Source organism: Stenella coeruleoalba (genome assembly GCF_951394435.1).
Source record: "Stenella coeruleoalba genome assembly, contig: scaffold_181, whole genome shotgun sequence".
Classification (NCBI taxonomy): Eukaryota; Metazoa; Chordata; class Mammalia; order Artiodactyla; family Delphinidae; genus Stenella; species Stenella coeruleoalba.
This window is the reverse complement of record NW_027646448.1, coordinates 171,756-186,256: the sequence shown is the minus strand read 5'-3', so window position 1 is coordinate 186,256 and position 14,501 is coordinate 171,756. Positions and strand designations below refer to the sequence as shown.

General features: G+C 43.8%; 1 long non-coding RNA gene across 1 annotated transcript in view; it reads left to right on the top strand.

Moving 5' to 3' along the window:
- Nucleotides 1–11,660, top strand: part of LOC307181101 — a 407,048-nt gene extending 395,388 nt beyond the window's left edge. Inside the window, exon 3 of the long non-coding RNA XR_013825904.1 lies at nt 11,580–11,660. This is a non-coding gene — a long non-coding RNA (uncharacterized lncRNA). The remainder of the gene's footprint in view (nt 1–11,579) is intronic.
- The last annotated feature ends 2,841 nt before the right edge of the window (nt 11,661–14,501 follow it).

Genomic DNA, 14,501 nt, shown 5'->3' with positions numbered 1-14,501 from the left:
TGGTTGATCATACTCTAGGTTCCACATGCATGTTTTAGCTGAAGGAAGAATACCTTAAACCTGGAGAGTTGAGACCCGTGGAATGGGTACCATGCAATATGACTTCAAAGGGTCTTCATTTGCTCACCGAACCTCTCCAATCCTATCACTGCTGTGTTTATGCCCCTGTACACACGCTTGATTCTCTTTTGGAGACATAGCAATCCATAGGTTTTAAGATACTTACTAGTCAGGTACATTCTTAGGCGTTTAATATGGGGTGTTGAGTCCATTTCGTTGAGCAAGGAATAGCACTTGTCTATTCCATATTTGGCTTAAGGAACTTTATCTGTGCTCATTTCAATCTCTGGTTTTATGCAGCACCCCAACTCACCTTTCCCCTTAAGCAAGCATAAGTTGGTTTTCTAAATTTGAGACCCTGTTCTGTTCTGTAATTCAGTTCCTGTGTAGCCAAGTTTACATTCCGTGTATTACTGATATCTTATGATGTTTCTTTTTCTGTGTGACTTACTTCAGTTAGAATCATCATACCTGAATCCACTCATTGTGCTGCTAAGGGCCTGATGACATAGATTTCATTGCTGAGTGATATTGCTTTGTAAGTAAATACCACAACTTCTTTATCCATTTTTCACTTTCTGCGATGTTGAACTTGTACTGTAAACGAGGTTCTTGTAAACGGAGGCGTCCCAAATTTTGGGGTGGCTGTGTCTTTTTTATTTTAATTTCCCTAAACTATAGGACCATAAGTGGAAGTGCCCTAGGCTCTGTTGCTTTGTTTTTTAGATGTTTCAGGAAACACCATACACTTCTCCCGAGTATCTGTTGGCAATTTACATCCCACCCATCAGCATAACAAGGCTCCCAGTTCTCCATGGCCTGTCCTGCCTTTCTGGATTTTACACTTTTTTCAGATGGCCCTTTTGACCGGGGGGAAGTGAGACTTCATTGTAGTGCAGATTTCCTTTGCAAGCTTGCTTGCTTGGCCAAAAAGGGCGTTTGCGTTTTTTCCTGAATATATTCAGGAAAAAACGCATACGCCCTTTTTGGCCAAGTGCATCATTGTGGACGTTCTGCCTCTTTTCCTATGCTTTCAATGCAATTCCAGTCTACCTCCTGAAATCGGTTTCCTGCAATTCTGCCCCGCTTTCAAGTCCTCTTGGCAGCCTTACTTCAGTATATTTTTGGACGATAGCTGTCATTTATAACTCTGCAGGTTTGTGAATTACAGTGCCCCTGAGCTCCTTTCTTAAACTCGCTTTCTTTTGAGCTGGCCGCAACACCGAAGGATGGCTTCAGGCCCTAATCTGGTTCCGGCACGGCACGCTGAGCCTTTGTTTATTTCCTCTTCCCGGTGGGAAATGAGAGTTAAATTTGCCCGTCCAGACACCTCCAGCTAGTCTCTCATTGGTTCTCCCTATTCCTGTTCATCTTCCGCAGAAATTGCAAACTGGGCCAAACAGGAGGTTAAAGGAACTGACTCTCCAAGTCGGGAGAGTGTTACTAAAGCGTCTGGAATGTTGCACCCGAGTACCAGTGTACGAAAACTGAGACGTATTTGAACACGTCTCCAGATCACATGGTTGATCATACTCTAGGTTCCACAAGCATGTTTTAGCTGAAGGAAGAATACCTTAATCCTGGGTAGTTGAAACCCGTGGAATGGGTACCATGCAATATGACTTCAAAGGGTCTTCATTTGCTCACTGAAACTCTCCAATCCTATCACTGCTTCGTTTATGCCCCTGTACACATGCTTGATTCTCTTTCGGAGACATAGCAATCCATAGGTTTTAAGATACTTTCTAGTCAGGTACATTCTTAGGCGTTTAATATGCGGTGTTGAGTCCATTTCGTTGAGCAAGGAGTAGCTCTTGTCTATTCCATATTTGGCTTAAGGTACTTTATCTGTGCTCATTTCAATCTCTGGTTTTATGCAGCACCCCAACTCACCTTTCTCCTTAAGCAAGCATAAGTTGGTTTTCTAAATTTTAGACCCTGTTCTGTTCAGTAATTCAGTTCCTGTGTAGCCAAGTTTACATTCCGTGTATTACTGATATCTTATGATGTTTCTTTTTCTGTGTGACTTCTTTCAGTTAGAATCAACGTATCTGAATGCACTCATTATGCTGCTACGGGCCTGATGACATAGATTTCATTGCTGAGTGATACTGCATTGTACGTAAGTACCACAAGTTCTTTATCCATTTTTCACTTTCTGTGATATTGAACTTGTACGGTAAACGAGGTTCTTGTAAACAGAGGCATCCCAAACTTTGGGGTGGCTGTGTCTTTTTGATTTTAATTTCCCTAAGCTATAAGACCATAAGTGGAAGTGCCCTAGGCTCTGTTGCTTTGTTTTTTAGATGTTTCAGGAAACACCATACACTTCTCCCGAGTGTCTGTTGGCAATTTACATCCCGCCCATCAGCATAACAAGGCTCCCAGTTCTCCATGGCCTGTCCTGCCTTTCTGGATTTTACACTTTTTTCAGATGGCCCTTTTGACCGGGGGGAAGTGAGACTTCATTGTAGTGCAGATTTCCTTTGCAAGCTTGCTTGGTTGGCCAAAAAGGGCGTATGCGTTTTTTCCTGAATATATTCAGGAAAAAACGCATACGCCCTTTTTGGCCAAGTGCATCATTGTGGACGTTCTGCCTCTTTTCCTATGCTTGAAATGCAATTCCAGTCTACCTCCTGAAATCGGTTTCCTGCAATTCTGCCCCGCTTTCAAGTCCTCTTGGCAGCCTTACTTCAGTCTATTTTTGGACGATAGCTGTCATTTATAACTCTGCAGGTTTGTGAATTACAGTGCCCCTGAGCTCCTTTCTTCAACTCGCTTTCTTGTGAGCTGGCCGCAACACCGCAGGATGGCTTCAGGCCCTAATCTGGTTCCGGCACGGCACGCTGAGCCTTTGGTTAATTCCTCTTCCTGGTGGGAAATGAGAGTTAAATAGGCCCGTCCAGACACCTCCAGCTAGTCTCTCATTGGTTCTCGCTATTCCTGTTCATCTTCCGCAGATATTGCACTCTGGGCCAAACAGGAGGTTAAAGGGACTGACTCTCCAAGTCGGGAGAGTGTTAGTAAAGCGTCTGGAATGTTGCACCCGAGTACCAGGGTACGAAAACTGAGACGTATTTGAACACGTCTCCCGATCACATGGTTGATCATACTCTAGGTTCCACATGCATGTTTTAGCTGAAGGAAGAATACCTTAAACCTGGGTAGTTGAAACCCGTGGAATGGGTACCATGCAATATGACTTCAAAGGATCTTCATTTGCTCACCGAACCTCTCCAATCCTATCACTGCTGCGTTTATGCCCCTGTACACATGCTTGATTCTCGTTCGGAGACATAGCAATCCATAAGTTTTTTAGATACTTACTAGTCAGGTACATTCTTAGGCGTTTAATATGTGGTGTTGATTCCATTTCGTTGAGCAAGGAGTAGCTCTTGTCTATTCCATATTTGGCTTAAGGAACTTTATCTGTGCTCATTTCAATCTCTGGTTTTATGCAGCACCCCAACTCACCTTTCCCCTTAAGCAAGCATAAGTTGGTTTTCTAAATTTGAGACCCTGTTCTGTTCTGTAATTCAGTTCCTGTGTAGCCAAGTTTACATTCCGTGTATTACTGATATCTTATGATGTTTCTTTTTCTGTGTGACTTATTTCAGTTAGAATCATCATACCTGAATCCACTCATTGTGCTGCTAAGGGCCTGATGACATAGATTTCATTGCTGAGTGATATTGCCTTGTAAGTAAATACCACAACTTCTTTATCCATTTTTCACTTTCTGCGATGTTGAACTTGTACTGTAAACGAGGTTCTTGTAAACAGAGGCGTCCCAAATTTTGGGGTGGCTGTGTCTTTTTGATTTTAATTTCCCTAAGCTATAGGACCATAAGTGGAAGTGCCCTAGGCTCTGTTGCTTTGTTTTTTAGATGTTTCAGGAAACACCATACACTTCTCCCGAGTGTCTGTTGGCAATTTACATCCCGTCCATCAGCATAACAAGGCTCCCAGTTCTCCATGGCCTGTCCTGCCTTTCTGGATTTTACACTTTTTTCAGATGGCCCTTTTGACCGGGGGGAAGTGAGACTTCATTGTAGTGCAGATTTCCTTTGCAAGCTTGCTTGCTTGGCCAAAAATGGCGTATGCGTTTTTTCCTGAACATATTCAGGAAAAAGCGCATACGCCCTTTTTGGCCAAGTGCATCATTGTGGACGTTCTGCCTCTTTTCCTATGCTTTCAATGCAATTCCAGTCTACCTCCTGAAATCGGTTTCCTGCAATTCTGCCCCGCTTTCAAGTCCTCTTGGCAGCCTTACTTCAGTCTATTTTTGGACGATAGCTGTCATTTATAACTCTGCAGGTTTGTGAATTACAGTGCCCCTGAGCTCCTTTCTTCAACTCGCTTTCTTTTGAGCTGGCCGCAACACCTCGGGATGCCTTCAGGCCCTAATCTGGTTCCGGCACGGCACGCTGAGCCTTTGGTTATTTCCTCTTCCCGGTGGGAAATGAGAGTTAAATTTGCCCGTCCAGACACCTCCAGCTAGTCTCTCATTGGTTCTCCCTATTCCTGTTCATCTTCCGCAGAAATTGCAAACTGGGCCAAACAGGAGGTTAAAGGGACTGACTCTCCAAGTCGGGAGAGTGTTAGTAAAGCGTCTGGAATGTTGTCCCCGAGTACCAGGGTACGAAAACTGAGACATATTTGAACACGTCTCCCGATCACATGGTTGATCATACTCTGGGTTCCACATGCATGTTTTATGTGAAGGAAGAATACCTTAAACCTGGGTAGTTGAGACCCGTGGAATGGGTACCATGCAATATGACTTCATAGGGTCTTCATTTGCTCACCGAACCTCTCCAGTCCTATCACTGCTGCATTTATGCCCCTGTACACATGCTTGATTTTCTTTCGGAAACATAGCAATCCATAGGTTTTAAGATACTTACTAGTCAGGTACATTCTTAGGCGTTTAATATGCGGTGTTGAGTCCATTTCGTTGAGCAAGGAGTAGCTCTTGTCTATTCCATATTTGGCTTAAGGAACTTTATCTGTGCTCATTTCAATCTCTGGTTTTATGCAGCACCCCAACTCACCTTTCCCCTTAAGCAAGCATAAGTTTGTTTTCTAAATTTGAGACCCTGTTCTGTTCTGTAATTCAGTTCCTGTGTAGCCAAGTTTACATTCCGTGTATTACTGATATCTTATGATGTTTCTTTTTCTGTGTGACTTATTTCAGTTAGAATCATCATACCTGAATCCACTCATTGTGCTGCTACGGGCCTGATGACATAGATTTCATTGCTGAGTGATATTGCTTTGTAAGTAAATACCACAACTTCTTTATCCATTTTTCACTTTCTGCGATGTTGAACTTGTACTGTAAACGAGGTTCTTGTAAACAGAGCCATTCCAAACTTTGGGGTGGCTGTGTCTTTTTGATTTTAATTTCCCTAAGCTATAGGACCATAAGTGGAAGTGCCCTAGGCTCTGTTGCTTTGTTTTTTAGATGTTTCAGGAAACACCATACACTTCTCCCGAGTGTCTGTTGACAATTTACATCCCGCCCATCAGCATAACAAGGCTCCCAGTTCTCCATGGCCTGTCCCGCCTTTCTGGATTTTACACTTTTTTCAGATGGCCCTTTTGACCGGGGGGAAGTGAGACTTCATTGTAGTGCAGATTTCCTTTGCAAGCTTGCTTGGTTGGCCAAAAAGGGCGTATGCGTTTTTTCCTGAATATATTCAGGAAAAAACGCATACACCCTTTTTGGCCAAGTGCATCATTGTGGACGTTCTGCCTCTTTTCCTATGCTTGAAATGCAATTCCAGTCTACCTCCTGAAATCGGTTTCCTGCAATTCTGCCCCGCTTTCAAGTCCTCTTGGCAGCCTTACTTCAGTCTATTTTTGGACGATAGCTGTCATTTATAACTCTGCAGGTTTGTGAATTACAGTGCCCCTGAGCTCCTTTCTTCAACTCGCTTTCTTGTAAGCTGGCCGCAACACCTCGGGATGGCTTCAGGCCCTAATCTGGTTCCGGCACGGCACGCTGAGCCTTTGGTTATTTCCTCTTCCTGGTGGGAAATGAGAGTTAAATTTGCCCGTCCAGACACCTCCAGCTAGTCTCTCATTGGTTCTCCCTATTCCTGTTCATCTTCCGCAGAAATTGCAAACTGGGCCAAACAGGAGGTTAAAGGGACTGACTCTCCAAGTCGGGAGAGTGTTAGTAAAGCGTATGGAATGTTGCACCCGAGTACCAGGGTACGAAAACTGAGACGTATTTGAACACGTCTCCCGATCACATGGTTGATCATACTCTAGGTTCCACATGCATGTTTTAGCTGAAGCAAGAATAACTTAAACCTGGGTAGTTGAAACCCGTGGAATGGGTACCATGCAATATGACTTCAAAGGGTCTTCATTTGCTCACTGAAACTCTCCAATCCTATCACTGCTGCGTTTATGCCCCTGTACACATGCTTGATTCTCTTTCGGAGACATAGCAATCCATAGGTTTTAAGATACTTACTAGTCAGTTACATTCTTAGGCGTTTAATATGCGGTGTTGAGTCCATTTCGTTGAACAAGGAGTAGCTCTTGTCTATTCCATATTTGGCTTAAGGAACTTTATCTGTGCTCATTTCAATCTCTGGTTTTATGCAGCACCCCAACTCACCTTTCCCCTTAAGCAAGCATAAGTTGGTTTTCTAAATTTGAGACCCTGTTCTGTTCTGTAATTCAGTTCCTGTGTAGCCAAGTTTACATTCCGTGTATTACTGATATCTTATGATGTTTCTTTTTCTGTGTGACTTATTTCAGTTAGAATCAACGTATCTGAATGCACTCATTATGCTGCTACGGGCCTGATGACATAGATTTCATTGCTGAGTGATACTGCATTGTACGTAAGTACCACAAGTTCTTTATCCATTTTTCACTTTCTGTGATATTGAACTTGTACGGTAAACGAGGTTCTTGTAAACAGAGGCATCCCAAACTTTGGGGTGGCTGTGTCTTTTTGATTTTAATTTCCCTAAGCTATAGGACCATAAGTGGAAGTGCCCTAGGCTCTGTTGCTTTGTTTTTTAGATGTTTCAGGAAACACCATACACTTGTCCCGAGTGTCTGTTGACAATTTACATCCCGCCCATCAGCATAACAAGGCTCCCAGTTCTCCATGGCCTGTCCTGCCTTTCTGGATTTTACACTTTTTTCAGATGGCCCTTTTGACCGGGGGGAAGTGAGACTTCATTGTAGTGCAGATTTCCTTTGCAAGCTTGCTTGGTTGGCCAAAAAGGGCGTATGCGTTTTTTCCTGAATATATTCAGGAAAAAACGCATACGCCCTTTTTGGCCAAGTGCATCATTGTGGACGTTCTGCCTCTTTTCCTATGCTTGAAATGCAATTCCAGTCTACCTCCTGAAATCGGTTTCCTGCAATTCTGCCCCGCTTTCAAGTCCTCTTGGCAGCCTTACATCAGTCTATTTTTGGACGATAGCTGTCATTTATAACTCTGCAGGTTTGTGAATTACAGTGCCCCTGAGCTCCTTTCTTCAACTCGCTTTCTTGTGAGCTGGCCGCAACACCACAGGATGGCTTCAGGCCCTAATCTGGTTCCGGCACGGCACGCTGAGCCTTTGGTTAATTCCTCTTCCTGGTGGGAAATGAGAGTTAAATAGGCCCGTCCAGACACCTCCAGCTAGTCTCTCATTGGTTCTCGCTATTCCTGTTCATCTTCCGCAGATATTGCAAACTGGGCCAAACAGGAGGTTAAAGGGACTGACTCTCCAAGTCGGGAGAGTGTTAGTAAAGCGTCTGGAATGTTGCACCCGAGTACCAGGGTACGAAAACTGAGACATATTTGAACACGTCTCCCGATCACATGGTTGATCATACTCTAGGTTCCACATGCATGTTTTAGCTGAAGGAAGAATACCTTAAACCTGGGTAGTTGAAACCCGTGGAATGGGTACCATGCAATATGACTTCAAAGGATCTTCATTTGCTCACCGAACCTCTCCAATCCTATCACTGCTGCGTTCATGCCCCTGTACACATGCTTGATTCTCGTTCGGAGACATAGCAATCCATAAGTTTTTTAGATACTTACTAGTCAGGTACATTCTTAGGCGTTTAATATGCGGTGTTGAGTCCATTTCGTTGAGCAAGGAGTAGCTCTTGTCTATTCCATATTTGGCTTAAGGAACTTTATCTGTGCTCATTTCAATCTCTGGTTTTATGCAGCACCCCAACTCACCTTTCCCCTTAAGCAAGCATAAGTTGGTTTTCTAAATTTGAGACCCTGTTCTGTTCTGTAATTCAGTTCCTGTGTAGCCAAGTTTACATTCCGTGTATTACTGATATCTTATGATGTTTCTTTTTCTGTGTGACTTATTTCAGTTAGAATCATCATACCTGAATCCACTCATTGTGCTGCTAAGGGCCTGATGACATAGATTTCATTGCTGAGTGATATTGCCTTGTAAGTAAATACCACAAGTTCTTTATCCATTTTTCACTTTCTGCGATGTTGAACTTGTACTGTAAACGAGGTTCTTGTAAACAGAGGCGTCCCAAATTTTGGGGTGGCTGTGTCTTTTTGATTTTAATTTCCCTAAGCTATAGGACCATAAGTGGAAGTGCCCTAGGCTCTGTTGCTTTGTTTTTTAGATGTTTCAGGAAACACCATACACTTCTCCCGAGTGTCTGTTGGCAATTTACATCCCGCCCATCAGCATAACAAGGCTCCCAGTTCTCCATGGCCTGTCCTGCCTTTCTGGATTTTACACTTTTTTCAGATGGCCCTTTTGACCGGGGGGAAGTGAGACTTCATTGTAGTGCAGATTTCCTTTGCAAGCTTGCTTGCTTGGCCAAAAATGGCGTATGCGTTTTTTCCTGAACATATTCAGGAAAAAGCGCATACGCCCTTTTTGGCCAAGTGCATCATTGTGGACGTTCTGCCTCTTTTCCTATGCTTTCAATGCAATTCCAGTCTACCTCCTGAAATCGGTTTCCTGCAATTCTGCCCCGCTTTCAAGTCCTCTTGGCAGCCTTACTTCAGTCTATTTTTGGACGATAGCTGTCATTTATAACTCTGCAGGTTTGTGAATTACAGTGCCCCTGAGCTCCTTTCTTCAACTCGCTTTCTTTTGAGCTGGCCGCAACACCGCAGGATGCCTTCAGGCCCTAATCTGGTTCCGGCACGGCACACTGAGCCTTTGGTTAATTCCTCTTCCTGGTGGGAAATGAGAGTTAAATTTGCCCGTCCAGACACCTCCAGCTAGTCTCTCATTGGTTCTCCCTATTCCTGTTCATCTTCCGCAGAAATTGCAAACTGGGCCAAACAGGAGGTTAAAGGCACTGACTCTCCAAGTCAGGAGAGTGTTAGTAAAGCGTCTGGAATGTTGCACCCGAGTACCAGGGGAGGAAAACTGAGACATATTTGAACACGTCTCCCGATCACATGGTTGATCATACTCTAGGTTCCACATGCATTCAGCTGAAGGAAGAATACCTAAATCCTGGGTAGTTGAAACCCGTGGAATGGGTACCATGCAATATGACTTCAAAGGGTCTTCATTTGCTCACCGAACCTCTCCAATCCTATCACTGCTGCGTTTATGCCCCTGTACACACGCTTGATTCTCTTTCGGAGACATAGCAATCCATAGGTTTTAAGATACTTACAAATCAGGTACATTCTTAGGCGTTTAATATGCGGTGTCGAGTCCATTTCGTTGAGCAAGGAGTAGCTCTTGTCTATTCCATATTTGGCTTAAGGAACTTTATCTGTGCTCATTTCAATCTCTGGTTTTATGCAACACCCCAACTCACCTTTCTCCTTAAGCAAGCATAAGTTGGTTTTCTAAATTTGAGACCCTGTTCTGTTCTGTAATTCAGTTCCTGTGTAGCCAAGTTTACATTTCCTGTATTAGTGATATCTTATGATGTTTCTTTTTCTGTGTGACTTCTTTCAGTTAGAATCATCGTACCTGAATCCACTCATTATGCTGCTACGGGCCTGATGACATAGATTTCATTGCTGAGTGATACTGCATTGTACGTAAGTACCACAAGTTCTTTATCCATTTTTCACTTTCTGTGATATTGAACTTGTACGGTAAACGATGTTCTTGTAAACAGAGGCGTCCCAAACTTTGGGGTGGCTGTGTCTTTTTGATTTTAATTTCCCTAAGCTATAGGACCATAAGTGGAAGTGCCCTAGGCTCTGTTGCTTTGTTTTTTAGATGTTTCAGGAAACACCATACACTTCTCCCGAGTGTCTGTTGGCAATTTACATCCCGCCCATCAGCATAACAAGGCTCCCAGTTCTCCAAGGCCTGTCCTGCCTTTCTGGATTTTACACTTTTTTCAGATGGCCCTTTTGAACGGGGGGAAGTGAGACTTCATTGTAGTGCAGATTTCCTTTGCAAGCTTGCTTGGTTGGCCAAAAAGGGCGTATGCGTTTTTTCCTGAATATATTCAGGAAAAAACGCATACGCCCTTTTTGGCCAAGTGCATCATTGTGGACGTTCTGCCTCTTTTCCTATGCTTTCAATGCAATTCCAGTCTACCTCCTGAAATCGGTTTCCTGCAATTCTGCCCCGCGTTCAAGTCCTCTTGGCAGCCTTACTTCAGTATATTTTTGGACGATAGCTGTCATTTATAACTCTGCAGGTTTGTGAATTACAGTGCCCCTGAGCTCCTTTCTTCAACTCGCTTTCTTGTGAGCTGGCCGCAACACCGCAGGATGGCTTCAGGCCCTAATCTGGTTCCGGCACGGCACGCTGAGCCTTTGGTTAATTCCTCTTCCTGGTGGGAAATGAGAGTTAAATTTGCCCGTCCAGACACCTCCAGCTAGTCTCTCATTGGTTCTCCCTATTCCTGTTCATCTTCCGCAGAAATTGCAAACTGGGCCAAACAGGAGGTTAAAGGGACTGACTCTCCAAGTGGGGAGAGTGTTAGTAAAGCGTCTGGAATGTTGCACCCGAGTACCAGGGTACGAAAACTGAGACATATTTGAACACGTCTCCCGATCACATGGTTGATCATACTCTGGGTTCCACATGCATGTTTTATGTGAAGGAAGAATACCTTAAACCTGGGTAGTTGAGACCCGTGGAATGGGTACCATGCAATATGACTTCAAAGGGTCTTCATTTGCTCACCGAACCTCTCCAGTCCTATCACTGCTGCATTTATGCCCCTGTACACATGCTTGATTTTCTTTCGGAAACATAGCAATCCATAGGTTTTAAGATACTTACTAGTCAGGTACATTCTTAGGCGTTTAATATGCGGTGTTGAGTCCATTTCGTTGAGCAAGGAGTAGCTCTTGTCTATTCCATATTTGGCTTAAGGAACTTTATCTGTGCTCATTTCAATCTCTGGTTTTATGCAGCACCCCAACTCACCTTTCCCCTTAAGCAAGCATAAGTTTGTTTTCTCAATTTGAGACCCTGTTCTGTTTTGGAATTCAGTTCCTGTGTAGCCAAGTTTACATTCCGTGTATTACTGATATCTTATGATGTTTCTTTTTCTGTGTGACTTATTTCAGTTAGAATCATCGTACCTGAATCCACTCATTGTGCTGCTAAGGGCCTGATGACATAGATTTCATTGCTGAGTGATATTGCTTTGTAAGTAAATACCACAACTTCTTTATCAATTTTTCACTTTCTGTGATGTTGAACTTGTACGGTAAACGAGGTTCTTGTAAACAGAGGCGTCCCAAACTTTGGGGTGGCTGTGTCTTTTTGATTTTAATTTCCCTAAGCTATAGGACCATAAGTGGAAGTGCCCTAGGCTCTGTTGCTTTGTTTTTTAGATGTTTCAGGAAACACCATACACTTCTCCCGAGTGTCTCTTGGGAATTTCCATCCCGCCCATCAGCATAACAAGGCTCCCAGTTCTCCATGGCCTGTCCTGCCTTTCTGGATTTTACACTTTTTTCAGATGGCCCTTTTGACCGGGGGGAAGTGAGACTTCATTGTAGTGCAGATTTCCTCTGCAAGCTTGCTTGGTTGGCCAAAAATGGCGTATGCGTTTTTTCCTGAATATATTCAGGAAAAAACGCATACGCCCTTTTTGGCCAAGTGCATCATTCTGGACGTTCTGCCTCTTTTCCTATGCTTACAATGCAATTCCAGGCTACCTCCTGAAATCGGTTTCCTGCAATTCTGCCCCGCTTTCAAGTCCTCTTGGCAGCCTTACTTCAGTCTATTTTTGGACGATAGCTGTCATTTATAACTCTGCAGGTTTGTGAATTACAGTGCCCCTGAGCTCCTTTCTTCAACTCGCTTTCTTTTGACCTGGCCGCAACACCGCAGGATGGCTTCAGGCCCTAATCTGGTTCCGGCACGACACGCTGAGCCTTTGGTTATTTCCTCTTCCTGGTGGGAAATGAGAGTTAAATATGCCCGTCCAGACACCTCCAGCTAGTCTCTCATTGGTTCTCGCTATTCCTGTTCATCTTCCGCAGAAATTGCAAACTGGGCCAAACAGGAGGTTAAAGGGACTGACTTTCCAAGTCGGGAGAGTGTTAGTAAAGCGTCTGGAATGTTGCACCCGAATACCAGGGGAGGAATACTGAGACATATTTAACACGTCTCCCGTTCACACGGTTGATCATACTCTGGGTTCCACATGCATGTTTTAGCTGAAGGAAGAATACCTTAAACCTGGAGAGTTGAGACCCGTGGAATGGGTACCATGCAATATGACTTCAAAGGGTCTTCATTTGCTCACCGAACCTCTCCAATCCTATCACTGCTGCGTTTATGCCCCTGTACACACGCTTGATTCTCTTTTGGAGACATAGCAATCCATAGGTTTTAAGATACTTACTAGTCAGGTACATTCTTAGGCTTTTAATATGGGGTGTTGAGTCCATTTAGTTGAGCAAGGAGTAGCACTTGTCTATTCCATATTTGGCTTAAGGAACTTTATCTGTGCTCATTTCAATCTCTGGTTTTATGCAGCACCCCAACTCACCTTTCCCCTTAAGCAAGCATAAGTTGGTTTTCTAAATTTGAGACCCTGTTCTGTTCTGTAATTCAGTTCCTGTGTAGCCAAGTTTACATTCCGTGTATTACTGATATCTTATGATGTTTCTTTTTCTGTGTGACTTATTTCAGTTAGAATCATCATACCTGAATCCACTCATTGTGCTGCTATGGGCCTGATGACATAGATTTCATTGCTGAGTGATATTGCTTTGTAAGTAAATACCACAACTTCTTTATCCATTTTTCACTTTCTGCGATGTTGAACTTGTACTGTAAACGAGGTTCTTGTAAACGGAGGCGTCCCAAACTTTGGGGTGGCTGTGTCTTTTTGATTTTAATTTCCCTAAGCTATAGGACCATAAGTGGAAGTGCCCTAGGCTCTGTTGCTTTGTTTTTTAGATGTTTCAGGAAACACCATACACTTCTCCCGAGTATCTGTTGGCAATTTACATCCCACCCATCAGCATAACAAGGCTCCCAGTTCTCCATGGCCTGTCCTGCCTTTCTGGATTTTACACTTTTTTCAGATGGCCCTTTTGACCGGGGGGAAGTGAGACTTCATTGTAGTGCAGATTTCCTTTGCAAGCTTGCTTGGTTGGCCAAAAAGGGCGTATGCGTTTTTTCCTGAATATATTCAGGAAAAAACGCATACGCCCTTTTTGGCCAAGTGCATCATTGTGGACGTTCTGCCTCTTTTCCTATGCTTTCAATGCAATTCCAGTCTACCTCCTGAAATCGGTTTCCTGCAATTCTGCCCCGCTTTCAAGTCCTCTTGGCAGCCTTACTTCAGTATATTTTTGGACGATAGCTGTCATTTATAACTCTGCAGGTTTGTGAATTACAGTGCCCCTGAGCTCCTTTCTTCAACTCGCTTTCTTGTGAGCTGGCCGCAACACTGCAGGATGGCTTCAGGCCCTAATCTGGTTCCGGCACGGCACGCTGAGCCTTTGGTTATTTCCTCTTCCTGGTGGGAAATGAGAGTTAAATTTGCCCGTCCAGACACCTCCAGCTAGTCTCTCATTGGTTCTCCCTATTCCTGTTCATCTTCCGCAGAAATTGCAAACTGGGCCAAACAGGAGGTTAAAGGCCCTGACTCTCCAAGTCAGGAGAGTGTTAGTAAAGCGTCTGGAATGTTGCACCCGAGTACCAGGGTACGAAAACTGAGACATATTTGAACACGTCTCCCGATCACATGGTTGATCATACTCTAGGTTCCACATGCATGTTTTAGCTGAAGGAAGAATACCTAAATCCTGGGTAGTTGAAACCCGTGGAATGGGTACCATGCAATATGACTTCAAAGGGTTTTCATTTGCTCACCGAACCTCTCCAATCCTATCACTGCTGCGTTTATGCCCCTGTACACACGCTTGATTCTCTTTCGGAGACATAACAATCCATAGGTTTTAAGATACTTACTAATCAGGTACATTCTTAGGCGTTTAATATGCGGTGTTGAGTCCATTTCGTTGAGCA